This window comes from Danio rerio, chromosome 15, assembly GCF_052040795.2.
Source record: "Danio rerio strain M-AB ecotype USA chromosome 15, GRCz13ab, whole genome shotgun sequence".
Classification (NCBI taxonomy): Eukaryota; Metazoa; Chordata; class Actinopteri; order Cypriniformes; family Danionidae; genus Danio; species Danio rerio.
In genome coordinates, this window is record NC_141035.1 from 37,092,038 (window position 1) to 37,119,083 (window position 27,046).

The window sequence follows — 27,046 nt, forward strand, 5'->3', positions numbered from 1 at the left end:
TACCGCAGACACACACACACACACACACCTGAACCTGCTGCAGCAGAACCAAACACAGATAGACTGACAGATTTATATAGTTACACTATTTGAAGTATAACATTTCAGCTTTACAGAGCAATTAAAGATGTGAATGCTTTGCTGTATTAGTTAGCAACATATGATAGAATTAGGGTTAAGATTAGTTTGGTTTAGTGTTAATTGCATGCAATTATGAAAATGTACTGCTTTTACAAAACAATGTGCAAAACAACAAGCAATGTGCACTGTGTAATTTATCCTGTAATATGACACTAAAATAAAGCATTGCTTTTTATTGAAATCAACATATGAATTATAAAAAGTAAATAATATAATATATAATTAATAAATAAAAATGTAAGTAAACTAATAAATTAAATAGAAAAAAACTATCACAACAAACAAAGGACTATATATATATACAGTTGAAGTCAGAATTATTAGCCCTACTGAATTATTAGCGCCCCTGTTTATTTTTTTTCCCAATTTCTGTTTAAGGGATGGAAGATTGTTTCAGCACATTTCTAAGCATAATAGTTTTAAAAACCTATTTCCTATAACTGATTTATTTTATCTTTGCCATGATGACAGTAAATAATATTTTACTTGATATTTTTCAAGACACTTCTGTACAGCTTAAAGTGACATTTAAAGGCTTAACTAGGTTAATAAGGTGAACTAGGCAGGTTAGGATAATTAGGCAAGTTATTCTATAACGATGGTTTGTTCTGTAGACTATCGAAAAAAAATTAGCGTAAAGGGGCTAATAATTTTGTCCCAAAAATAGTTTTTAAAAAATTCAAAACTGCTTTTATTCTAGCTAAAATAAAACAAATAAGACTTTTTCTAGAAGAAAAAATATTATCAGACATACTGTGAAAATTTCCTTGCTCTGTCAAACATCTTTTGGGAAATATTTAAAAAAGAAAAAGAAAATCAAAAGGGGGCTAATAATTCTGACTTCAACTGTATATATATATATATATATATATATATATGGCGAGCGGCGGTGAAGTGAGGCAACAACACAAGGAAGCGCCGGCGAAGTGAGGCAACAACACAAGGAAGCGCCGGCGAAGTGAGGCAACAGTACGAGAAAGTGCTGGCATCTTTCAAATCTGCGGTGTGAGAACATTTTGGTTTTGCCAGTAAGAATATTGCCAATAAAAGAAAAAACGGTGAACAAAAAATAACTGTGTGCAAACATCTGCAGCACCATCACCCAGCAATATCACTGTCTGAAGGCAGGATAGCAGAGAAGATAATAAAGTCCTCCAAATACCAGCAATCCCTTGCTGAATCTTTCAAGCAAACATACCCAACTGGTTCCGAGAGACACATAAAAATAACAAAGGCAGTGCGGGTGATTATTGCTAAAGATTTGCAGCCGTTTTCGGTGATTGGAGATGCAGGCTTTTGTAATTTTATAAAAGCACTCGATCCACGCCACAGACTACAGTCTTGCATTTTTTCAGCACCAAGATAATTAAGATGGTTTATTTATGTTTACTTAAGTACAAATATTTTTATTTGAAATGGTCAATTTATATTTATTAACTTCACATGTATGTTTATTTTCAAAATGTAGGATTTTATGTGTTGTACATGGACTACCAGCAGCTGTGAGATTTCAGTGTTAATTTTTTATATACATTACACTAGCAACTAGTGTACATTTCTTGGCTTTTAAGTAAAACAAAATGAGTACTGCAATAAATCGTTTTTATTTTTTTCTCCTTAACCTCTTACTGCTCCTTATGCCTATATAAAAAAAAAAAAAAACACGCGCCAAGCCATGAGAACCGAACCGAAAACCGTGTTAAAAAACCGAGGTATGTATTGAACCCTGGGCTAACTGCATTGTTGCATCCATACTATTTATGTATGTATTATATCATCTTTGCTTCAAATTACAAGAAACTAATTACTGTAGCGCTTGTACGAGGGGTTTCTAATGCAGCGTCTATGGGACAGGACAGTAAATTTGATGTTATTCTCTCTTTTGGTTGCTGTCATCAGTTCCACACAATTTTTTCTTTCTTTCTGAAAGTTTTAATAACATCATCATGGAGTTTTTCTTTTATTATTTTGAGCAAATAAAATTATTTGCTGTATTCTTTAATTTACTGCAGTAAGTTACGCTCTAAGTTTTCCCAACTATGACGACTTCCGCCACTGAGAAACTGAAAGTGTGAAAAGGGTCTATTAAATGTATTTATACTAAAATTAAATACCTGAATAAAATAATACAATAATATATTTAAATTTTGACAATGTATTGTGTGAAAGTGAATATATTTAAAAAATGTGACTAAAACATATAAAATACATAAATTAAAACGAATAAAACACATGAAAAACCAACTAAAATGAACCAATTAATAAATAAACAAACGTGTTAAAATTAAGCAAAACAAACTAAAATGAAATGTACACAGTTGCAGTCAGATGTATTCGCTTTAAATGTTTTATCTTTGTAAAATATTTCCTAAATGATGTTTAACGGAGCAAGGAAATTTTCACAGTATGTCTGATAATATTTTTTCTTCTGGAGAAAGTCTTATTTGTTTTATTTAGGCTAGAATAAAAGCAGTTTTTAATTAAAAAAAAACACCTAAATGTCAATATCACTAGCCTATTTAAGCTATATATTTTTCAATAGTCTAAAGAACAAACCATTGTTATACAATTACTTGCCTAATTACCCTAACCCGCCTAGTTAACCTAGTTAAGCCTTTAAATGTCAATTTAAGTTGTATAGAAGTGTCTTAGTCAAATATTATTTACTGTCATCATAGCAAAGATTAAATAAATCAGTTTTTAGAATTGAGTTATTAAAACTATTATGTTTTGAAATGTGTTGAAAAATCTCTCCATTATTGGGGAAAAATATATACAGGGGCCTAATAATTCAGGAGGGCTAATAAGTCTGACTTCAACTGTATATTTTTTTGGCCACAGAAGTTGCCAAGAGCTTAAAACAATAACAAAAAAAGTAACTTGTTGTGAAAGTGAAGCCCAGTATACAGAGAGTGTTTGCTGGTAATTTTTTAGATTGAAAAAGCAAACAAACACTGCTACAACAACAGAAAAACACAGAAAGGCTGTTTGAAAGCTTCTCTCCAACATCAATCAGTGCTTCTGTAATTAAAAGCGAGGTGACAGTCATTTTCACCGATAATTTCACACAGAATGGATTAAATTTATATTAATGGCAGCTGCACTTCTTAATGCCCATAACCTGAATCCGACCGAAATCCTGGCACCAGTCGCAAATCCACAACAGATTATCCATCAGGAGGGAAAAATCCTTTGAAAACCCGCTGATGTGCGGAAACGGCGCAATAAAAAATGGCCCCCTCTATGCTGGATCTCGGCCCCAACAACCTGGATCTATTAGTATAAGCAGGACAACAATCGCTGAATTATTGATTTCCTCATTAGACTTTTTGTCAGGACCATTTAGCGATGTTAAAAATGAGCTTTCATTAGCCACTTGCTGGAGAAGCTCAGCGCCTTTGATTTATAATGTGCAACATGGTCAATATACAGCAGAACAGATGAGGAAAACACACTGAGATCGCCCTCCATATGTACTAACACACACCTCAAAGAGCACATTACACACATATACACACACAAGGGCATGCACACTTAGACAAAAGGCGTACTACACATACCCTTTGAGGACAGACACAAACTCACATATACACAGAATCGCACACAAACACACACACTGGTGTAGGCACATGCACACAGACAAACTAACAGACACACATGCACATTCACACTGAAACATACACACAGACAGATGCATGTACACACATACACACACTCAAGTAGGCACACACTCGCACAAACACACATTTAAACTCACACAGTAACACACACAGACATACAAACACAAACTCTCTCTCACACACACCCACACACACACTTCTGATGACTTCAGATTTTATCACAGATTCAGGACATGCCGGATGTCTGGATTAACATATGGACCTTTATGTTCGTTATGAGTTGAGGAACTGCAGGACTGATAATTAACAGCTGCTAATTAAAAGCTGCATTTAAAGCCAGAGCAGAATGTCGAGAGATGGTTACAAGACAGCAGAAGTCCTGAAGGAGAAGCTTTATGGTCACCGCTGACTCTTAGTGTCGGGGTATTAGGAGTTTTTTTTTGACTGGATCGGTTGCAGATGGTTTGTTTTATAGTAAGAGAATTTGGTTTTAAATCAATATAATGTTGTTGTTTTTTAACGCATAATACAAACATAGATTATTTATTGATTTAAAAAAACCAAATTAGTAAATAATACATAAAGGAAATCAACTTAAATTAATGAATAAATTAAAATAGTTAGAAGGTTAGAATACAAAATACAGCAACGAACCAACAAACAAACAAAAACAAACGAAATATAAAGGAATAATTTATAGAATAATTAATTTTTTAATTTTCTTGTCGGCTTGGTCCCTTTACTAATCTGGGGTCACCACAGTGGAATGAACCACCAACTTATCCAGCATATGTTTTTACACAGCGCATGCCCTTCAAGCTGCAACTTATCACTGAGAAACATACACGCACGCACGCACGCACGCACGCACGCGCACGCACACACACACACACATATACTACGGACAATTTAGCTTATCCAATTCAACTAAACTGCATGTCTTTGGGGGAAACAGGAGCACCCGGAGGAAACCCACGAGAACACTTGAAGAACATGCAAACTCCACACAGAAATGCCAACGGACACAGCCGAGGCTCGAACCAGCAACCTTCTTGCTGTGAAGCGATTGTGCTACCCATTACGGCACCATGCTGCCCAGTAATTAATAATAAATAAATAAAAATTACATTAAATTAAAAATCATTAAAGTTAAAAATTGTTAAAAGGTTAGAAAACAAAATACAGTAACAAAAAATTATGGTAAACAAAAATAAAATAAATAAACAAAAATTACATTAAAATATAAAAACAAGCACACTCACAAACACACAGACAGACAGACAAAAACACAAGCACAAACAAACAGACAGACAGACAGACAGACATTATTTATCAGGGGTCACTACAACAAAATGAACCGGCAACTATTCCAGCATATGTTTTACGCAGCCACAACCCAGAACTGGGAAATAAATAAATAAATAAAATGCATTGAGTAATGAATTAAAATTACATGAACTAATAATTAAAAATACATAAAAGTCAAAACTATAAAAAATAGTTAGAAGGTACAAAATACAGTAATAAAAAATGAAAAAATCATAGACAGACAAATAAATAAATAAATAAAAATTACATTAAATAAAAAACAAGCACACAAATACATAGACAGACAGACAAAAACACAAGCACAGACAAACACACACACACAAATAAATAAATTTAGATTACATTAAAGAGAAAATCATTAAGGTTGATATGGTGGTTCAGTGGTTGGCATTTGTCGCCTCACAGTAAAAAGGTCGCTGGTTTGAGGCCTATTTGAGCATTTCTGTGTGGAGTTTGCATGTTCTCCCTGTGTTCGCTTGGGTTTCCTCCGGGTGCTCTGGTTTCCCTCACAGTCCAAAGACATGCACTACACTGTAAGTGGGTTAATAAAAACTAAATTGGCTGTAGTGTATGTGTGTAATTTTTATTAATGCAAGAGTGTATGGATGTTTTCCAGTGCTGGAAAACTGTAAAAAGGGCATCTGCTGCATAAAACCTATGCTGGACGAATTTTTGGTTCATTCCACTGTGACACCCCCTGATTAATAACGGGACTAAGCAGAGAAAGCTGATTCGAATGTTATCACTCAATTGAATGCTCGTTATCAATGGTTACTAGCTGAAAGGTATGGGCCAGTAGATGCCTTCTGTGCCTACAGGTAGTCCATTCATCCACATGGTTTATCAGCTATAGATCACATGAATTAACTGTGTACAGTAATGTAAAAACAGATCTGGATCTGGAGTCTTCTCTATTAGTATAGCTGATTTACCATGTGGATGGATGATAACAGCCATCTGAGCCTACTAGTAGGCAAAGAAGCCCCCTACTGACCCATATCTATCAGCTGATAACGACCATTCAATCGAGTAATAACATTCAAAGCGGGTGGCCGAAAAGAAAATGAATGAATGAAGAAATAAAAATCATTAAAATAAAAAAATAAATTAAATTGTAAGAAGGTTAGAAAACAAAATACAGTAATAAACAAACAAATAAAAATCATAAACAAAAATAAAATAAATAAATAAGAATTACATTAAATAAACAAAATCATTAAAATGAAAAATAGATTAGAAGAGTAAAAAACAAAATGCAACAAACAAAAAATAAATAAATTAATTAAATAATTAATTAAAATTATATGACAAAAAATCACTAAAATTAAAAAAATATTAATCAAGTAACAAAAACTTATAAACTAAAAAAATAAAATAAATAAATAAAAAATTAATTAAGCTTACATTAAGTAAAAAAATCATTCAAATAAAAAATAGAAATAGGTTAAAATAAAACAAAGTAACAAACAAACAAAAATCATAAACAAAAAATAATAAAACAAAAATAACAAACAAATTAATACATAAAATTTAATCTAACAAAAAACTTAATTAAAATAAAAATTAAAACTGTAATAAATTTAAAATATATAAGGCTCAGGCAAAGATGATAGCAATGAAGAAACAATTAAACAAAGCTGTTAACATGTTGAACAGTAGAAGTTTCCTCAAGCATGCTGTAGATCTCAATGTGTCTTTTCTCTCTGAGTAGTACTGCAGAAATTCAAGCAAAAGATCAGAATAGATTGAGCCACGATGGCTCCTTAGTCGATTCCCTCCACTTAACCTAACAAGAGTGCTAAAGCGACAAATCAAGCCGATCCCTTTGCTCATTAGGTAATTAGGAGCATCTCATCTCTTCAATCGGATTCCCATCTGTTCAGTTCCCTTTCACCGATGCACACAAGCGGGGCTGATAGACGGGGTCACAGCTGCACCAAACACTGGAAAAAAAAAACACACACTTGAGGAGTCGTCGAGCTGAAATTCAGGACTATTCTTACGCTGAAATAGGTGGAAAACAAGGTCTCAAGGTCTCTAAAGTGCTAGCGGTCAAAAGGTTGGGATCAGTGAAAAAAAAGTTTTGTTGAATGTGCACTTATTTGATCAAAGTTACATTGAGAAATATCATCGAATTTTATTGACTGTATTAAAATTTTATTCATTCCTATAATTTAAGGCTAAATTATCATGATATTTAAAATTGAAAATGTGTTTACTTAAAATCATGGATGCATTCAAACAAAGACTATGGAATACACAAGACATGTCACTTGTATATTTTCGAAAGGGGAAAATTGTGGCGAATGAAGCCCCGCCTTCTAGTACAGGAGCCAATCAGTGATATAGGCTGACGAGTCTCCAGGGGAGGGGCTTGAACCAGACATACATTTCTGCAGATTTTGTGTGACCCAAACTTTTAGAAATGAAACTAAAGAGATAGCTGTTGTTTAATTTTATTGGGGATTCCTAATATGAAATCTAATCATAAGCTTGGGAAGCAATTTTGGAGAATTTGATGTTTCCCCATTCTGACAAAATGTCTGAGTAACTGCCCGAGAAGCATTTCAAAGATGGGCGCTGAGTGAAATGACTTGCCTTATAGAGATTTTATTGAAAATAAAAATTTACACACATTGAAAATAAACATTTTATAGACCCTTATAATGTTATATATATTATTTCTAATGAATGTTGTCATTTTAACTATAAACCACTGTAATTTAAGTAAACTAATTTTAAATGCCATTAAAATTGTTTTGAACTTGAGTTTATTATTTTAAATAATTAAGTAAAATCTGAGAGTTATAACTTGAATATTAAAACCACTTAAACTCTGCGGACCCGGTACCGGGTTCGTGACATCATCGACCCATGCAAGGGCTAGCGTTGCACCAGACCCCCGTAAGTGGTGTCGTTTGAAAGTGTAGAATCTATATTTTATGCACATATGCATCACTTTGGTTTTTATTCTACTGTATAAAAGTTATTTACACTTAAATACACAGTATTTTGGATACCCGAGCAAGGTATTTTACATTGATTCATTTTCATATTTTTTTTATATGACACATGTACAAGTTATAGCTCAAATGAAAGCTCTTGTCGGTGATCATACAGTTCTAGCATTCTTTTTACTGAATTTGAATACTGAAGTTGTTGAATGAATTGTGGTGTTTCCATGGCGCAGAAATGTAAACAATACATTTATGATCCATAAGCAGCCCCAGATAGCACAGACAGCTGTCATCTCTTAGCTTATGCTGTGCCCTTCAGGGCCATTTCTCCTCTGTTTTTGAGGTGATGTGCATAAGTAATCCTTTTATATGTCTGATGTGGTCCAAACACAGTGAATTATGTTTGATCAAACAAAAGAATAGTGAAATATGTAAACAAGGATCGGTCTCTGTGGCTTGTACAGCACCTCTCATCAGTTGGAATGCAATAACTTTTGCATAGATTATGGTAGAGAGCTTTTTCTTTTTTCTTATGATTACAGACATGTGCAGGAACCACCAAAATTAATTACAGCACGCTAGACCACACAGCACCTGAAAGGCACACTTTCAAATTTGAGTTTATAAAAAAAAAATTTAAAAAGCGCCTGTTTTAATAGGTGTTTATTATAACACAGACAACATATACAGATATTTTAAACACTTTTAATAGTTTTTTATGAAAATTCAAAGGGTTTTCTTTAAAATGATATCAAAATTTTGCATTTACACCTCTGCATGTGGAATTGGGAAGCTTTTAAATTTGGGTAGGCAAAATCCAGGCGGAAATCCCCAAATAGCAGCAGAGTTTACAACTAAAATTTAAGACAACTGATCAGATTTTTACAGACGTATTTATGGTTAAACTTCAGATTTTTTGGTTTTGAATTTGTAGACTGCATATATTCAGTTTATAAAAACAAAGCCTCAAGTTTTCAAGATGAAGAAATTCAGAACATCAAATTCAACATTACTATAATCAAAACCAGAAATCCAGATCGTAAAATTCAGATTGGACTCAAGAAGTAGACTTAAATTTCAGATGTTTAATATTTAAGTTAAGAAATTATTAAATTCAAGTGAATAAATTCAAATTCAAAACAATTTTGATGGCATATGATATTCAGTTTTATTACTCTACAATTGTTAATAATTTTTTTTTTTTTTCGTGTGATCCAGTTTCCCCCACAGTCTAAATATATGTGCCTATAGGTGAATTGAATGAGCTTAATTGGCCGTAGTGTTTGTGTGTGAATGTAAGGTGTATGGATGTTTCCCAGTGCTGGGTTGCTGCTGGAACGGCATCTGCTGGTAAAACATATGCTGGATAAGTAAGTGGTTCATTCCAGGAAAAATACTGTATGTATAAACCTTTATTAATAATTAAGTACCAATAATAATTTATTATAAGAGAACAACAGATCATTACATTATAATGATTTCTGAAAGATTGTGTGCAATAAAAACTGGAGTGATATTGCTGTAAAGCTTTCATCACAGAAATAAATTCATTTCTAAAAAATTATTTTAAATTGCAAAAATATTTCACTATTTTACAATTTCTACTGTATTTTTGATCACTTAAATGCAGCCTCTGCAAGCAGAATAGGCTTCGCTTAAAAAGAATCTAACTGATGCCAAACTCCAGACCTGGCTGTATAGTCTATTATGTGTGTTCGCTGAATGTGAACTGGAGGCAAAGAGTCACACTGGCGCTTGTCGACCTGAGGCGACTTTCTGCTGCGTCTGAGGAAGGCAAACACGGTCTCGTCATTGATTTTTCCTTTGACACCTAATCTAACCTGCAGTGATGTACGACCTCATTCTCACACTAATTTCTTCTTTATCTGAGGTGATAAATATCACATTGATATAACTACCTCTGTCAGGACGGCTCTGATGCACTGGTTTGTAGAACATGACACTACAAGAAGAGAGAGAAGAGCGAGAGAGAAAGAGGAAGAGATGCGTTTGCTGTTCAAGAAAAAAAAGTTTCTGAGTAAAATCAAGTTCAAAATTTAAAGCGATTTTAGTTGTGTCTAATCCATGCTAGTAGAACAGACACAAAAAAAGTGATTAGAGAAATTAGAGAACATCATTGATTGAAGCACAATGAAAGACCACAAGTAAAATGTTTGAAGATTACAGCGGAATGGCTATGAAATACAGGCCCTTGTTTTGATGCACATCTGCGGTCACAGGCTATCACTATCCTCTCTTACCAATCTGCTGTGATTCTATCTTCAGTCGGTGTAGTTCGTTTCCTTGTCATAAATGTCTTTCCAGGGATTTCAATCAGGTTTAGATTGTGACACTGGGCAGGCCAATTTATTATTTTAATATTAAGCTCTGTTAAAGGAATGGTTCACCCAAAACATTAATCCAAAAAAAGACATTTGGTACCATTGACTTCCACTGTATGAAAGAAATTACTATAGAGGTCAATGGGTACCATCAACCAGCATTCTTTAAATTACATTTTTTTGTGTTCAACTGAAGACACTTATTTTTTTTTTATTATTTTTTTTTTTGTGAAGGGTGACAGATTTCTTTTTTTAGTGAACCATCCCTAAATTTCACCATTATTCACTGTGACTGCAGAGCCACAGTACAGCAAATCACCAGCAGCTACAACAGTGGTGACCAGGTTAATGTGTCACAACACACAGTACATCATAAACTTTTGCATAAAACCCTGTAAAGCCTACAGCTTATACAGACCCTCATTGTAACTGTACTCACAATCCATGAATTGGATCCAAGATCATGAAGATTGGACTAATGGTGTAATGAAAGTGGCCCTGGTCTGATAAATCATGATTCCATAATTCCAAGTGAAAGCTTTTTGAGTGTTTCTTTCATGGTCCTGTTCTACATGTTTTAGCACATAATTCGATTAACGTCATTGCGTCACCGCACTATCCGCATTTTCTCCGGAGTTTATGTAATTTCCGCTGTTTCATCTTTAATTTGTGGTCAATGTAGGGAATGATTACGTTTACATGGACATCAGTAATCAAATTATTTGCCTTAATTTAATTAAGACAATAATAAAATTTTGGCGTTTACTCGAGTTGCTTTTTGAATGCTTCTTTCATGATCCAGTTTTACATGTTATAGCACATAATTCGATTAATGTCATCATGTCACCGCGCTGTCGGCATTTCCTCCAGAGTTTCATGCAATTTCGGTTTCATTATTAATTTGTCGACTTTAACTGAGGTTTGGCACTTTCACTTTCATTCTGGCATTCATTTCATTAATGCAACATATATGAACACATACAGACCCTTACAGTCTCCGATATGTTACCAATTACAGAAAAACTACACACAGCATACATTTAGTCCTTATTTAGGTTCAAAAACATCACACATCATGTAGCCCACACACTCTCAGAAAAAAAGGTACAAAATTGTACCTTTTGGGGTACAAATGGCCCGTCACTGGGGTGGTACCCTTAAGGGTACAAATTTGTACCTCTATTTAAAGGTACAAAATTGTACCTTCTACATTTGTACCCTTTAAGGGACAATTTTGTACCCTAGACACTGAAGGTACAAAAATGTACCTTTTTATATTATATAGTATTTTCAGGGTACTGACCCAGGCATTTTGATCCTTTGGTGACAGCATGCACAAATAAATAAATAAAATATTTTGGTTCACAGATGTCCATTTTTATTTACTAATGTAGAAATATTTCATTACAACTCACAACTGAATGTGTTAAGAAATAAAATTACACAGCAAGTATAAAGCAGACATGTAAAACAGTAAAAAGAACAATTTTGATAACAAATAAAAACTAAATAATCTACACTTAATACAAAGACCACAAGAATACTGTTTAAGATTTATAAACACATTACACAGGCTACAACAAGTACTGCACTTTATAAAGTCCAAAGTATTTGTCTTTAGTCAGAATACTCGGTCATCATAAATAATTTGTCATCAACATTTTCTCTGAATTTCAGAATGAAGGCAATGTTTCTCTATAAATTGCTTCAACAGTGCAGAAAACCAAATACATTAGTAGCCTCTTCCTCAACATCAGTAGATTACTCCTCATCATCCTCAAGTGGAGTTGTAATTTGTTGTAACACAATATGTGTTTATGCTTTTGATAAACACGACATGTAAAGCACTCATAACTGGAAAATGTTCTTTGATAGTCATTAGGACCACAAGTTATTTAAAAATGTGCTTTATGCATGAATGAGAGCAGTGTGCTGGATTAACTTGATGATTGTGATTATCCCAAGAGCATGTAGAGAAACAAAAAACAAGGTTGATCACTTTGGTAACTGGAGTAGATCGAGGCTCGTCACCGTCCACTCAAAACATTCCACTGCAGAAACATCAAGGTGTTCTTCTAATAAGATGGATATGTCAAAAATGTATATTCGTCCACATCATTAGCCCGGCCAATCGCAATCCCATCAACTCTGAAGACTGCCATGACTCGTCTTGTTAACACAGTTGTCCAGTCGGTGGCCTCCTCCTGTACTTGAATTGTTGGATGTGGTGAAGATGATTCACTGTAAATGACAAAGCAATAATTACATTAATATCAGTCACTCTATCACTGATGAAGAGAAAATCAACATGCATAGAAAGTAAAATAATTAATATTCACTGATTAAAAAAAAAAAGTATCACAGATTAAAAGACTAATATAAATTTCATTCATTCATTCAATTTCTTTTCGGCTTAGTCCCTTTATTAATCTGGGGTCGCCACAGTGGAATGAACCACCAACTTATCCAGCATATGTTTTATGCAGCAGATGCCCTTCTAGCTACAACCCAGTATTAAGAAACATCCAGACACACTTATTCACACACACATTTATACATTACAGACAAATAAGCTTACCAAATTCAGCTATAGCGCATGTCTTTATACTTGTGGGGAAACCGGAGCACTTGGAGGAAACCCTCACGAACACTGGAAGAATATGCAAACTCCTCACACAAATGCCAACTGACCCAGCCGCGGCTCGAACCAGCGACCTTCTTGCTGTAAGGTGACAGCACTACCCACTGCATCATCCTAATATAAAGAATATCAAGCATTATAAAATGCATTTATCACAGCATATACTAAACAGAAAACAGCATACACACCTGAGCACAACGAAATGTTGAAGTGTCTCGCTTAACAAGGCTGGCAACATGAGAAGTGCTGCTTTAAAATCAATTCCTGGAACATAAGACGTGGCATACAAACAAATATGAAGGAATCCATACAAAGCTAGAATTTAATAATATTAATCAAGTGGAGAAAGTTTAGAAAGAGTACCTTAGAGTCAGGTCCATAGCATTCTTCAGTTGATCTCTCATCTTTCGATGAAAACCTAGAAAATAATTTTAAACACGTGGGTGTACATTTATTGTTGTTTGTAAGTAAAAACCTAAAAATTTAAAACAGTATGTAAGCCATTAAAACCATGGTATATATAGATAATGAGACATACTTACATCTTGTAACTGAGCCATGCTTTCATATGACATGCCTTCATTGGTCTGATGCTGTTAGGCTGCATTATGTTGTTCAATCTTGTCCTGAAAGACAATTGGAAACTTCAAAAACTTCTGGAAAGCAATAAGATAAAGCAATAACTATTTACTTATTTTGAGATATTAATAAAAAAGGTAAAATAGCTCAAGGTACCAGTTTCAGAACAGATGAGACAAATTATTACATTAAAGAACAAAGTATAACTTAAAACGTCGATTAATACAACATGGTATGTTAATAATTCTACATTAACATAAGTATAACGTTAAACGATAGTAAAGCACCAACAATTCTGGACATGAGAGTTTGTGGACACTCCTCAACATTAATGTAACTTAGACACTGAAACGAAGATATGTACAAGCATACACACGCCACGTTTGTAACTAGCCACGTTTAAATAATCAGTCGCTTTGTCGGTGACAAAATTGTGATTTTTCTTCACAAAATGGCGGTGTAACTTATATAACCATCTAAAATAACATTTCAGCGGTCAACCGTGGCTAGAAAAACGGCCTCCAAATATAAAACATTATCGATAATTACAAATTTCCATTATTAATAACAAAAGGTTTTATATCAAGGTAAATGAAGACTTTACGTTAGTCGCGCGAGCTCCGGGCCACACCGCACATTACTCACGGGTCACGGCCCGATTCCGGTGCACGGATACGGCAGCGTCGGCTCGCTTCTGCCGCCGCAGCTGGCCCGAGTGTATTTTGCTAATTGGGTTGCGATTATATTCCGCTGTGGCAACACTTATTAATAAAGCAGTAACGTTAACGTAACGTAAGATATAAGGCGCGAATACGTAACGAAGGCGACAAAGGGAACTTTTACACCGAGAAAACTAACAGCATATAGTACTCACCGTCTATAACGTTATGTCCCTCGGTGACTTCGATATCACATTGTATTAACTTCTTTAATAAGCTGCAGACATCTTAGCAAACCCCATCCTGCAGGCCAGCCCTTAAAGCGGGGGAAAGCCGAGACCCGAGAGTCAGACAAAATCAACAGAACACGGCTTCACATGTAAAAATTAGACTAAAAATATCTTTAATACATTCTTACCTGAAAAGTGTGGACTCCAAAATAGACTTTTCTTTGAAAAGCGTGCGACGTTCTGTTTAAACAGCCAGCATACTCGACGGACCGCCTCAGTAACAAACACTACTATAACGTCTCAACAAGCCAAATTCTTAAAGAGACAGCAACATCACCACCTGTATGAAGATGCTGTCACTCTGCATGGTTCTTTTTCTACATCCCATAAACTATAGGGTCTTAAACAGTAAGCAAAGACCAGTATTTACGTTTTTAATGATTAAAATTACATTCAATTATAAATTAAATTATTAACATTTTTGAGAAATTTAAATACATGAAAAAAATTTAATTATTAAAATATTTAATTCAATCAATTTATTTATTTATTATATTTTTAAATTATGTATTTTACTATTAATGTTTAGTATTAATACATTTAAATTAGTGTTATATAGTGTCTTGACCTTATCATGAGCTGAGGGTACAATTTTGTTCCTATAGGGAAACAAAATATATAATTGTACCTTTAAAGGTGCCAAATTGGTCCTTTACGGTACAATTTTGTATCCAAATGTGCTATAAAAGGTACAAAAATGTACCTTTCAAACCTAAATCTGGACATTTGTACCTTTATAGCCCATTTGGGTACAAAATTGTACCCTAAGGACCAATATGGGACCTTTAAAGGTACAATTTTATATTTTGTTCCCTCTAGGAACAAAATTGTACCCTCATTGTACCTTTTTTTCTGAGAGTGCAGACATGGTAAACCTCTAATCTGCATCTTTAATCTTCACCAGCACATGCAACCTCTTGTAAGAAAATAATTTCATAATTTCGAGTTCATAATAGTCCAGAAGGTGATGATAATACAGTTAAACATGGCAGTTTGTTCCTGTTTTAGGTTGCTGAAAGAATCATTTGCTCCTTTGTTTTTTCTGGCTTCTCCTTTGTTTTTTCGCACTTCACTCTTACGTTTGTCTGATTCTGAAAGGATGTAAGCCAAACTTCAATAATCATGCGCTCGTTATTATCATCAGCTCAAGAAGTTTGTTATTTCAAATATACAGTAGATGCACATGCAAGCTCTCTGGATTAAGTGAAACCTATTGTGCCTTTAGATAGCCTCGTAAAACAACAACGGGACACGGCAGGTTTTGTTCTTCTTGGCTTTGTGGCTGTTTATCAAGGGGACAAAGTTTGTTAGAGGTCAAGTTGTCCATGGCTTGTTATTATGTGTACAGTTGAAGTCAGAATTATTAGCCCTCTCATTTATTTATTTTTCCTAATTTCTAACGGAGAGAAGATTTCTTCAACACATTTCTAAACATAATAGTTTTAATAACTCATTTTTAATAACTGATTTATTTTATCTTTGCCATGATGACAGTAAATAATATTTTGCTAGATCTTTTTCAAGACACTTCTATACAGCTTAAAGTGACATTTAAAGGCTTAATTAGGTTAACTAGGCAAGTTAGGGTAATTGGGCGAGTTATTGTATAACGATGGTTTGTTCTGTAGACAATCGAAAAAATATATAGCTTAAAGGGGCTAATAATTTTGATCTTGAAATTTTGTTAAAGAAAATTAAAACTGCTTTTATTCTAGCAGAAATAAAATAAATAAGACCTTCCCCAGAAGAAAAAGTATTTTCAAACATACTGTAAAAATTTTCTTGCTCTGTTAAACATAATATGGGAAATATATAAAAATAAAAAAATAAAAATAAAAAATAGGCTAATAGTTCTGACTTCAACTGTATATAGTATTACAATGTAATGTCTTGGCTGTGTATTGAAAAACGGCACTTCCTTTGTTTTCATTCTCCTGACTTGTGTACACGCTAGTGACGCTTCTCTGTAAACCAATAGCATTCAGCTGCGTGTCTAACTCTGTCTTTTGGTACCCTTTTGTCATGCTAAGTACCCTTTGGAAAGGGTACTCAAAAAGTGGTATGGTACAGTTTGCTTTTTGGTACCTTTCGACAGTGGAAACGGCCATAAAAGAGTACCGACCCGTACCGCACCACTCAGTGGAAGCAGCCATTACCTAATAATTTCAAGGCAATGGGTTTACTCAATTTATTATAAGTCAAGTAATCGCTTTAAAAGCAACAGGTTTACTCACATTTTAAGTAAATTCAACTAATCGCTTTTTAGAGTGTCTACTGATTTTGAAGAAAACAAATAGCTTCCACACAATTCCTTCATGTTGTGCCAACACAAATTGATTGTTAACTTAGTTGTTTTTGCAAATTTAAGTGGAATAAACGTAAAACAATTAAGTTGTCAAAAAAATTAAGAATTGTGTTGTTTTAACTTATTTTAAATAAGTAGTTGGGTAGTCATGATGTTATGGCAAATTAGATAACGCACACCACCGTTCAAAAATGCTGTTTCTTCTACTGTACACTATTCCCCAATGGCTGTTTATTGTTATTTACAGGTTTGAGTCTGTGATGCTGAGCACTATTTAGGTAGTGTGTCAAAAAAGAAACGGTACAATTTCAGCGGGGATAAAAGATTTACACAGTTTTTACAAAAAATAATTTAAATACAGTTTTCCACCATGCAAAACACACACACACACACACACACACACACACACACACACACACACACACACACACACACACACACACACACACACACACACAAATTATTGATAATTATTGATAAAGTGTTTCCTGACAGAATTAAACCCTAAAACCTAAAAATCAAAGCTCAGTTCAGCACGTGTGCATTTTGCAATAAAAAGAATGTTCAGCCAAGCCTGTCGTGTGAGTGTTTTTTTTTTTTTCTCTTTTGGAGTGAAGTAGCTTCTCCTGACTCAGGGTGATGGTTAATGGTTGGAGAGTGTGAAGGAGGAGAGGATCCCTGACAGCTGGCAGCCCTGCAGGAGTCACCGGCTCCACATGAGGCTTTGGGTACTGAAGAGGTTGCCGTGAAGCTGAGGAGAAATCAGCAGGGGAACCAGGCCTTTATAGTAGCAATGGGATTTATCTGACTCCACAAGCTAGCCATAGACTACAGTGAGTGCACATCGCCACCTAAAACATGAGCTCCAACGACAGCTCTGATGCTCATGATACACGTGTAAAACACTCTCAGTCTCTTGTACAGTAAGGGGTTCCCTGTGGAATTCAGTTCCAGTAGGCAGAGGGAATGTCTCACTGGCCCTGCAGATGGAGACCGGCATCTGCCAACTGAGTCTAAGAGATGCAACACAGGTAATCAGATGACAGCAAGTCCTGGCACGTCGACAGCATGAATGAACTCAAGAGTAAACCACAGAGGATCTGGCCGACGGCCATCAATCTCAAATCAAACGCAATGGGGTCTTCCAATAAAGCCACTAATGAAAAGCATGTTGTCATGATGTCTGTCTTTTACTTACTGATTGATCTTAGAAATGCTCAGAATTTGTGTGGTTTGTATCCCCATGAATTGATCTTACAGTCCTAAAATAACAAGAATCATTTTTATTATATTTAGTAAGAATTACTATATGTATATATATATATATATATATATATATATATATATATATATATATATATATATATATATATATATATATATATATATATATATATATATATATATTTATATATATATATTTAATTTTTTTTTCCAGGCAAAGTAACATATACTTATATAGTATTATATACATATGTAGTTTATATTTATTTACATATATATAAACTACACATTTGAATGAGTGAAACTTACATTTTCGCAATCTATGTGTTTTTGGTACAAAGCAACAAAGTACGAATATATTGGTTTGTGCATTTTCTGACAATACATCCCATAATGATATCATGTAATTCAGAGGACAGAGAGTATGTTTTCCATGGCTGTCTGAATGCATTCAACCACACATTACAGTACATTATTTTATCTACATTATGAAAGTAATGTGTACAATGCACTTTTTGCATTGGTGAATCTCAAAAATCCATGTACTTTAGAACAAAGAATACCTAGTTTTGATGCGTTTTCTGACAACACATCCCATAAGGATCCCCTTTAATTCAAAACGCAGAGAGTACTCTCAAAAATATAAAGTTTTGGTGAAACTAAGCTAAGTCAACACACTTGTTAATTTTTATAGAACTATTTTATTGTTTTATGTTTACTCCACTTAAATTTGTGAGAAGGGTCTGGCTGCAGAGTTAAACTTGCATCTTCAGGCTTACACGCTCAGGCACCCACGCTTCCTATGCAAGTGACGTCATTTACAATCGACACCTGCACCTGTCACGTCGCTTGAAATCAACAAAAGTAAACCAAAAGTAAGTTTCCAGTTCGTTTGCATTGCCAGTGATGACTTTGTCAAAAAATTCTAACTAGCCTACTTGTGTTGTACAACACGACAACATGAAATCTGTTACCTCAGAGATTTTTCCGCCTCAGGGACATCTTCAAGTTAAATTACCGTTTCATGCAAGCGGACACGGGTGGCGATTGTAAATGACGTCACTTGCAGAGGAAGCACGGTTGCCTGAGCGTGCAAGTCTGAGCGTGCAAATCTGCAGCCAGACTCTATTGAAATTTGAAAAAAAACAATAATCTATTTGTGTTGGAACAACAGGAAGGAATTGTGCTGAACTCAGCATTTTTACAGTGTAGGTTTCTATGGCTCTCTGATTGCATTTAAGCACACTTTACATTACATTACTATGTTTACATCATGTACACTACTTACATACACTACTTCAAGATCTGTTCAAAAATGGACAAGCTCACAATATTTTAAACCTCATTTAGCTTCATACACTTGTGATCCGGTTTCTGAAAATGCATCTTAGTACCAGAGGCTATGTGAAGTGCTGTCGCCGTCTGGTGTCTCCGTCTGTTATTTCTGTACCCATGTGGTGTGTGAACACGAGGAGGTGGATGGTGGATCTGGGAGGCCTCTGAAAGTCCAGCAGGGATGGAGACGGGGCCACAGGTGAGATCTCAATAAATTACACTCTGAAGTGCTCATTAATTAAAGATGACATCCCAGTCAGACCAGCGATTTGATTTCAAATGAGGAGCAGTGTGCATAGCGGTGGTGCCCAGGGCTCTGCTGGGACGGCTTACATGTGTGTGTGTGTGTGTGTGTGTGTGTGTGTGTGTGACACGGAGAGAGCAGTGGGTCAAACAGTCTTTGCTCCTGCAATAGCTTTTTGATGAGGGCCCTCATTACGCTAAACGGCCCTCTATGGTTCAGCCTCCCTCCGACTCCAAGAAAGGTTAAAGAGAGAATAATTATAATAGAATAATGGGCTGTTTTAAAGATGACTTGGTAGAGCTCGAGTGCTCATCACTGGTCGGTATCACATGGTTAAAATAAAGTTACAGGTAAATGATAAGTTTCATATTTGAAGAGAATGTGGAGAAGATTACATTGCAAACATTAATGACAGGAAATCGTGAATTAGTTTAAAAGTCTACAAAAAAAAAACTATGAAAGAAGTTTTTAAATGTGTCTCTCTCTTACACTATAAAAATGCTGGGTGTCACACAATCGATTTGTGTTGGAACAACATGAAGGAATTAAGCTAGCGTGCTCCAATTTAAGAAAAGACGTGCAATTACAAAAAACACCAGCAAATTAAGAAAAGATTTTCCTACAACGCAAGCAAATTAATAAAATGCGTCGCATTTTCTCACAACACAAACAATTTACGAAAACGTGCTGCATTTACACACAAAACAATTTATGAATACACAGTGCATTTTCTCACAACCCAAACAATATAAGTAAACGCGCTGCATTTTCTCACAACACAAACGAATTACAAAACACTGCATTTTCTCACAACACAATTTATGAAAACACACTGCATTTTCTCACAACACAAACAATATATGTAAACGCGCTGCATTTTCTCACAACACAAACAATATAGGTAAACGCGCTGCATTTTCTCACAACACAAACAATATAAGTAAACGCGCTGCATTTTCTCACAACACAAACAATATAAGTAAACGCGCTGCATTTTCTCACAACACAAACGAATTACAAAACACTGCATTTTCTCACAACACAATTTATGAAAACACACTGCATTTTCTCACAACACAAACAATATATGTAAACGCGCTGCATTTTCTCACAACACAAACAATATAGGTAAACGCGCTGCATTTTCTCACAACACAAACAATATAAGTAAACGCGCTGCATTTTCTCACAACACAAACAATATAAGTAAACGCGCTGCATTTTCTCACAACACAAACAATATAAGTAAACGCGCTGCATTTTCTCACAACACAAACGAATTACAAAACACTGCATTTTCTCACAACACAATTTATAAAAACACACTGCATTTTCTCACAACACAAACAATATATGTAAACACGCTGCATTTTCTCACAACACAAACGAATTACAAAACACTGCATTTTCTCACAACACAATTTATGAAAACACACTGCATTTTCTCACAACACAAACAATATATGTAAACGCGCTGCATTTTCTCACAACACAAACAATATAGGTAAACGCGCTGCATTTTCTCACAACACAAACAATATAAGTAAACGCGCTGCATTTTCTCACAACACAAACAATATAAGTAAACGCGCTGCATTTTCTCACAACACAAACGAATTACAAAACACTGCATTTTCTCACAACACAATTTATGAAAACACACTGCATTTTCTCACAACACAAACAATATATGTAAACGCGCTGCATTTTCTCACAACACAAACAAATAATGAAAACACACTTCATTTTCTCACAAAACAAACATTTATGAAAATGCACTGCATTCTCACAACACATTTTTAAAAAAAACACACTGCATTCTTAAAATACAAACAATATACGTAAATGTGCTGCATTTTCTCTCAACATAAACAATATACGTAAACGCGATGATTTTCTCAAAATAAAATTTACGAAAACATGCTACATTTTCTCACAACACAAACAATACACGTAAAAGCGTTGCATTTTCTCTCAACACAATTTACAAATAAACGTGCTGCATTTTCTCACAACACAATTTCTGAAAGCATGTTGCATTCTCACAACACAAACAATTTAAGAAATCACGCTGCATTTTCACAACACATACAACTTACGAAATCATTCTGCATTTTCTCACAAAACAAATCATTTTTAAACAACACACTGCATTCTCACAACAAAAACAATTTACAAAAAAGCGCTGCATTTTCTCACAACACAAACAATTTATGAAAATGCGCTGCATTTTTTCAAAATGCAAACAATTTATGAAAACGTGCTGCATTTTCTCACAGTACAATTTACAACAACGCAATGCATTTTCTCACAACACAAACAATTTACAAAAACGCAATGCATTCTTTCAAAACGCAAGCAATTTATGAAAACGCACTGCATTTTCTCACAGCACAAACAATTTACAAAATTGCGCTGCATTTTTTCAAAACAAAATTTACAAAAACATGCTGCATTTTCTCACAACGTAAAAAATTTATGAAAACACGCTGCATTTTCTCACAACACAAACAATTTCTGAAAACACGCTGGAGAGCCGGTGTCCTACAGAGTTTCGCTCCAGCTTGCTTCAACACACCTGCTTGGAAGTTTCTAGTATACCTAGAAAGAGCTAGATTAGCTGGTTCAAGTGTGTTTAATTGGGGTTGGAACTAAAATATGTAGGACACTGGCCCTCCAAGACTCAGTTTGGACACCACTGTTAGGTGATCTTTGAAAGGTAAGATTTTTTTTGTTTGTCTATTTTAATATCCGATTCCCTTGTCTTTAGCATTTACTAGCCTAAATAACCATAATCTAAATAGCCTGGTCTGTCATGTTTTTGGGACACCGTGAAACATTTACATTGTGCTCATTACATCAAGCTATTAGATAGTGTTATGAGAAACTGCAGATCTTTTCTCAATTTGCTGCCGTTTTTTGTAATTGCACATGCTTTCTTGGACTGCAGCACGTTAAACTCTCTTGGCCACCGTGCAATCCACTTACATTTGTTAAAACTAATAGATTTGGTTGTTTCAGCTTATTTTAAATGAGTAGTTAGAAAAAAACTAAATATATGACTTTGAGCGTATGGTTCCAATGGAGCAGTTTTTAATAAAAAAAAAAGGAAAATAATAACATATCTCTTGCGATTCTACTTTTTCTATCCAAAATGTGAACAAAAAAAAAGTTTTAAAAATGTAATTTACAGTTATGATGGAACTTTTTAGGATTTTTTTTCCTTTTTTTTTACATTTTATTTACATTTGTAAGAAAATATTTTTTTTATTTTCAAGAAATAAACATGATATAATTGAAGTTATTTAGATATAAAAAAATTAAAAAAGGAAAAATAGTGTGCAGTGATAAAAAAAAAAAATGTAAACAGAAAATATTTAAGGTTTAGAAACCAAAGTGAGAGTATTTAAAATGATTTAAAACAATTTAAAATTAAATACAACATTTCAGTTACTTACAGGTACAGTATATGAACATATCGAGTCACATTGACCCAAAACAATCATTTAATTGCTATTTATTGTACTATTATTACAAAATAACCTAATTTGGCATCTGTGTCACATACTGTAAAAGCCTTTCAAATGAAGAAAAAACTTAACCAAACAAGTTTTTTGTTCACGAAAGAATACATTATGAAGAATGTTGAAACCTGGTAACCATTTACTTCTACAGTAAAGAACAAATACTATGGAACTTACCAGTTTCCAACATTCTTCAAAATATCTTCTTTTGTGTTCAACACAACAACAACAATAAAAACCTCAAACTGGTTTGAATCAAGTCAAGGGTGAGTAAATGATGACAACTTTTGGGTGAACTAGCACTTAAACACACAAATATACCAACACCAAAACTAACAAATAGAAAAAAAGATGCTATAGATAACCCCAAAGTTGACAAAAACAAAGACAACAGAGACTTTGTTTTCTCCTTCTTGGCCTGATCTTGAAGACAGAGATTGTCTCGGAAGCGCATGAACGATCAGTGACTTTCGCGAGTCCACGCGACGCTGCCGCTCTGATTGTCTGCTTTTAATCCTCGACCTCATTATCACCCTCTGGTCTTACTCCAGCAGTAAATTAATCTATCTGCAAAGTGTCAAATCTTCTCACCTTCCTCCTGGTAATCACCCGAGGTGCAAATAAAACCAGGGAGCTGCTTCGCTCAAGACCCCGCGTCCGCTATGAACAAGACGATGTTGCGTTATAATTAAAAACCAATTGGCCATTGTTGGTTTGCTCATTAAGCCGATCAAATATTTGCGACGTCGCTAAGGTCAATGCAATGACATACAATAACAGGGGGTGTGAACTGGGGGGAAAACATGTGGAGTGGAAAAGTTGCACAGAGAAAACAGCCACAAAAAATGTTGCAAAATAAAAAAATGCTAATTTTAATGCAATGGTATTAAGGAGAATGCAAACTTTTGCCCATGGACTCTCACAGGATAAGAACATGATTTATTTGATTTACTTGCTAGAATGAAGTATAAAAAGAGAAAGAAAAAATGAAAGTAAAGAAAGAAATTAAGGAAGGAAGGAATGAAGGAAGGAAGGAAGGAAAGAAGGAAGGAAGGAAGAAGTAAAGGAAGAAAAAGAAAGGAAGAAAGGAAAAAGAAAGAAAGAAAAAAGAAAGAAATAAAGAAAGTAAGAAGGAAATAAGAAAGAAAGAAAGAAAGAAAGAAAGAAGGAAGGAAGGAAAATAAAGAAAGAAAGAATGGAAGGAAGGAAGGAAGGAAGGAACAAAGGAAGGAACGAAGGAAGTTAAAGAAGGGAAAAAGTAAAAGAGATATAGGATTGAAGGAAAAAAGCAAAAAAAAAATAAGTAAAGAAGAAAGAAAGAAAGAAAGAAAGAAAGAAGCAAAGACGGAAAGAAGGAAAGAAAGAAAAAATAAAGAAAAAATGAAGGAAGAAAAGAAAGAAGTAAAGACGTAAAAACAATGAAAGAAAGAAAGAAAGAAAGAAAGAAAGAAAGAAAGAAAGAAGGAAAGGATGGAAGGAAGGAAGGTAAAGAAGGGGAAAAAGTAAAGAAAGAGATGAAGGATTGAAGGAAAAAAAGCAAAAAAAGAAGTAAGTAAAGAGTCCCCCGCTTTAAGCATTTAGATTGCTGAAGCACTCGTCAGAAAAATGAGGGGAGCACAGCACAAGGCTGGGGCTATAATGCTGAGGTATTTTTGTAAAAATAAACTTCAACCACTGATTCTTCACAGCCTCATCTTTGGGTAGAGAAAATAACATTAACTTTTCCTCACACTTCAGAGCACAGTGGCTTCACGACATGATTCAACCGGGATCCAGTATATGTCTTCCTCTTTTACTTTCTACAGTGTTTGTGGGCGGTCTTCGATTTTCCCGGGTCTGCACGTGCAACAAATGGGCGGGTCTTGAGGTCCGTATCTATGTCACGCCGCTAAAGAATGGTTACTCCAACGACTCATTTAAACCACTCTGAGTCGACTCTTTTATAGGTGAATCAATAGTTTTAAACATGGTGCACTGTCAGGTTTAAGCCTTAGCTGGATATTTCACTTCACTTAGAGTTATATTACACACTGCATAGAAGGTCATTTTCAAAACCCATAATAGGGATTCTTTAACTGAACCTTCTTGCAGTTATGACTCACAATTCTTATTTCTCACCAAAGCTTATCAATTAAAATAGTGACTTTTGGCCTTAACATTAAGTTTATAACTAGCAAACTTGCAATTAAGAAAATAAAAGTCAAATCTGTGAGATATAAACGTACAATAATAGGGAAAAAGTAAGCACTCATATGTTAATGATATGTTATGTTTGATTACTTAAAGCAGGGGTATCCAAACTCGGTCCAGGAGGGCTGGGGTCCTGTAAATTTTAGCTCCAACTTGCCTCAAGACACCTGCAAGGATGTTTCTAGAAAGCCTAGTAAGAGCTTGATTAGCTAGCTAGGTGTGTCTGATTGGGGTTGGAACTAAACTTTGCAGGACACCAGCCCTCCAGGACAGAGTTTGGACATGCCTGACTTAAAGGGTAATTTTTTGAGATGTTGAAAGTCATAAATATGCCCCACGCTAAAAACACTATTAGGACAAATACAATAGCCTAACAGGTGAAAACTGGTTGTTTTTGCGTTATTTTGAGCAAATTCGTTCTTCTGGTTTGAAAATAAATTTTAAAGCTATGTCACAGCAATGAGATCCTTGTGTAAACTCCAGTGTCTAGACTGGCTGTCTACTGGCGGGTACAACTTGACTTCTTTGAGCTTCCATCATTAATTTCCTAGAAAGACTTGGTTCGAACCATCAGCACGTGTTTTTACCTATTACAATGTTCAGATGACAGAGAGATGCCTGCCTATGAGAGCACAGCTGGACTTGCGTGTGGATTACAGTGGTCCGCTAACATGCAACAAAATACGTTTGTAAGGAACATTTTTAACCGAGAGGTTTTTAAATCTGGAAATAGTGAATTCCGGTTTTGTCGTCTCCTTTAAAAAAAAAAAAAAAGTTGTGGTTCCAGTTTGTGTTGATTGTCCTGTGTATTAGGATTTGGTAAGTGTGCGATCAATGTTCTTTGTTTATGTTTATTCAGATGGCAGTTTACAGTATGTTAATATCACTACAGTAATATGGACTGAAGAATCCGGTGTAAATGCTGATCTCCAAATGTAAACATTTAAACACCTTAATCAAACTATTACCATTGTGTAGGATTTTCATCGCATTTTGTGACAGGATAGTCTATACACACAGCTTTCTGACACTCCCTACCAAGTGCATCTAAGTTACTCCCATATGGTGTGTGGTAATTACATTCCTTTAAAACAAGATTCTTCTGGCAGTTTCTCCTATCCAATATCTCCTTTGTCACAGGAGGCATGCAGGAAATGTTTCTGAATGACAGTAAAAGTGCCAAATTGCAGTTAAAATCGACAAATTAAGAATTTGGCAAATAAATTAATTACTGATGTCCATGTAAACAAATATACTGTCTTTCTCCCCTCCATCTGTGTGTTGTTTTGCCTCTGAAAATCAGTGCACGCTCGAACCGAAAACTTCCCTTTTCATGCAAATCCTTCCCTCTTGTGCCACTCGACACTCACCTAAACAAAGCTGGACTCATCCACTTTCCAGACTTTTTTCAAACTAGAGGTGTTAAAACAACTTGCTGAGACAGGGGGTTTCATGGCCCTTTAACACTGATTTCACTGCAATTTGTGGTATTTACTTTATTTATCTAACAAAATGCTAAAAGTTTATGAATTTAAAAATAACCTATTAAAATATAAATAATAGTTTATAATAATAAATTATAAATGCTAATATAAATATATACATACAAAATGACCTATTAAACTGGAAAAGGCTATGGTGCTTCAACATATATATATATATTAAA

The 27,046-nt window shown here is 34.7% G+C and overlaps 1 protein-coding gene and 1 long non-coding RNA gene across 3 annotated transcripts in view; both read right to left on the reverse strand.

Moving 5' to 3' along the window:
• dgkb (diacylglycerol kinase, beta) overlaps positions 1–27,046 on the reverse strand; it is a 111,552-nt gene that overhangs the window by 26,566 nt on the left and 57,940 nt on the right. The gene's annotated exons all lie outside the window — the stretch shown is intronic.
• Positions 11,745–14,790, reverse strand: LOC137487770 (uncharacterized). Its single transcript, XR_015509719.2, has 6 exons — positions 14,484–14,790; positions 13,573–13,656; positions 13,394–13,448; positions 13,219–13,294; positions 12,968–13,144; positions 11,745–12,630 (listed from the first exon to the last, which is right to left on the reverse strand). It is a non-coding gene; the product is annotated as an uncharacterized LOC137487770 (long non-coding RNA).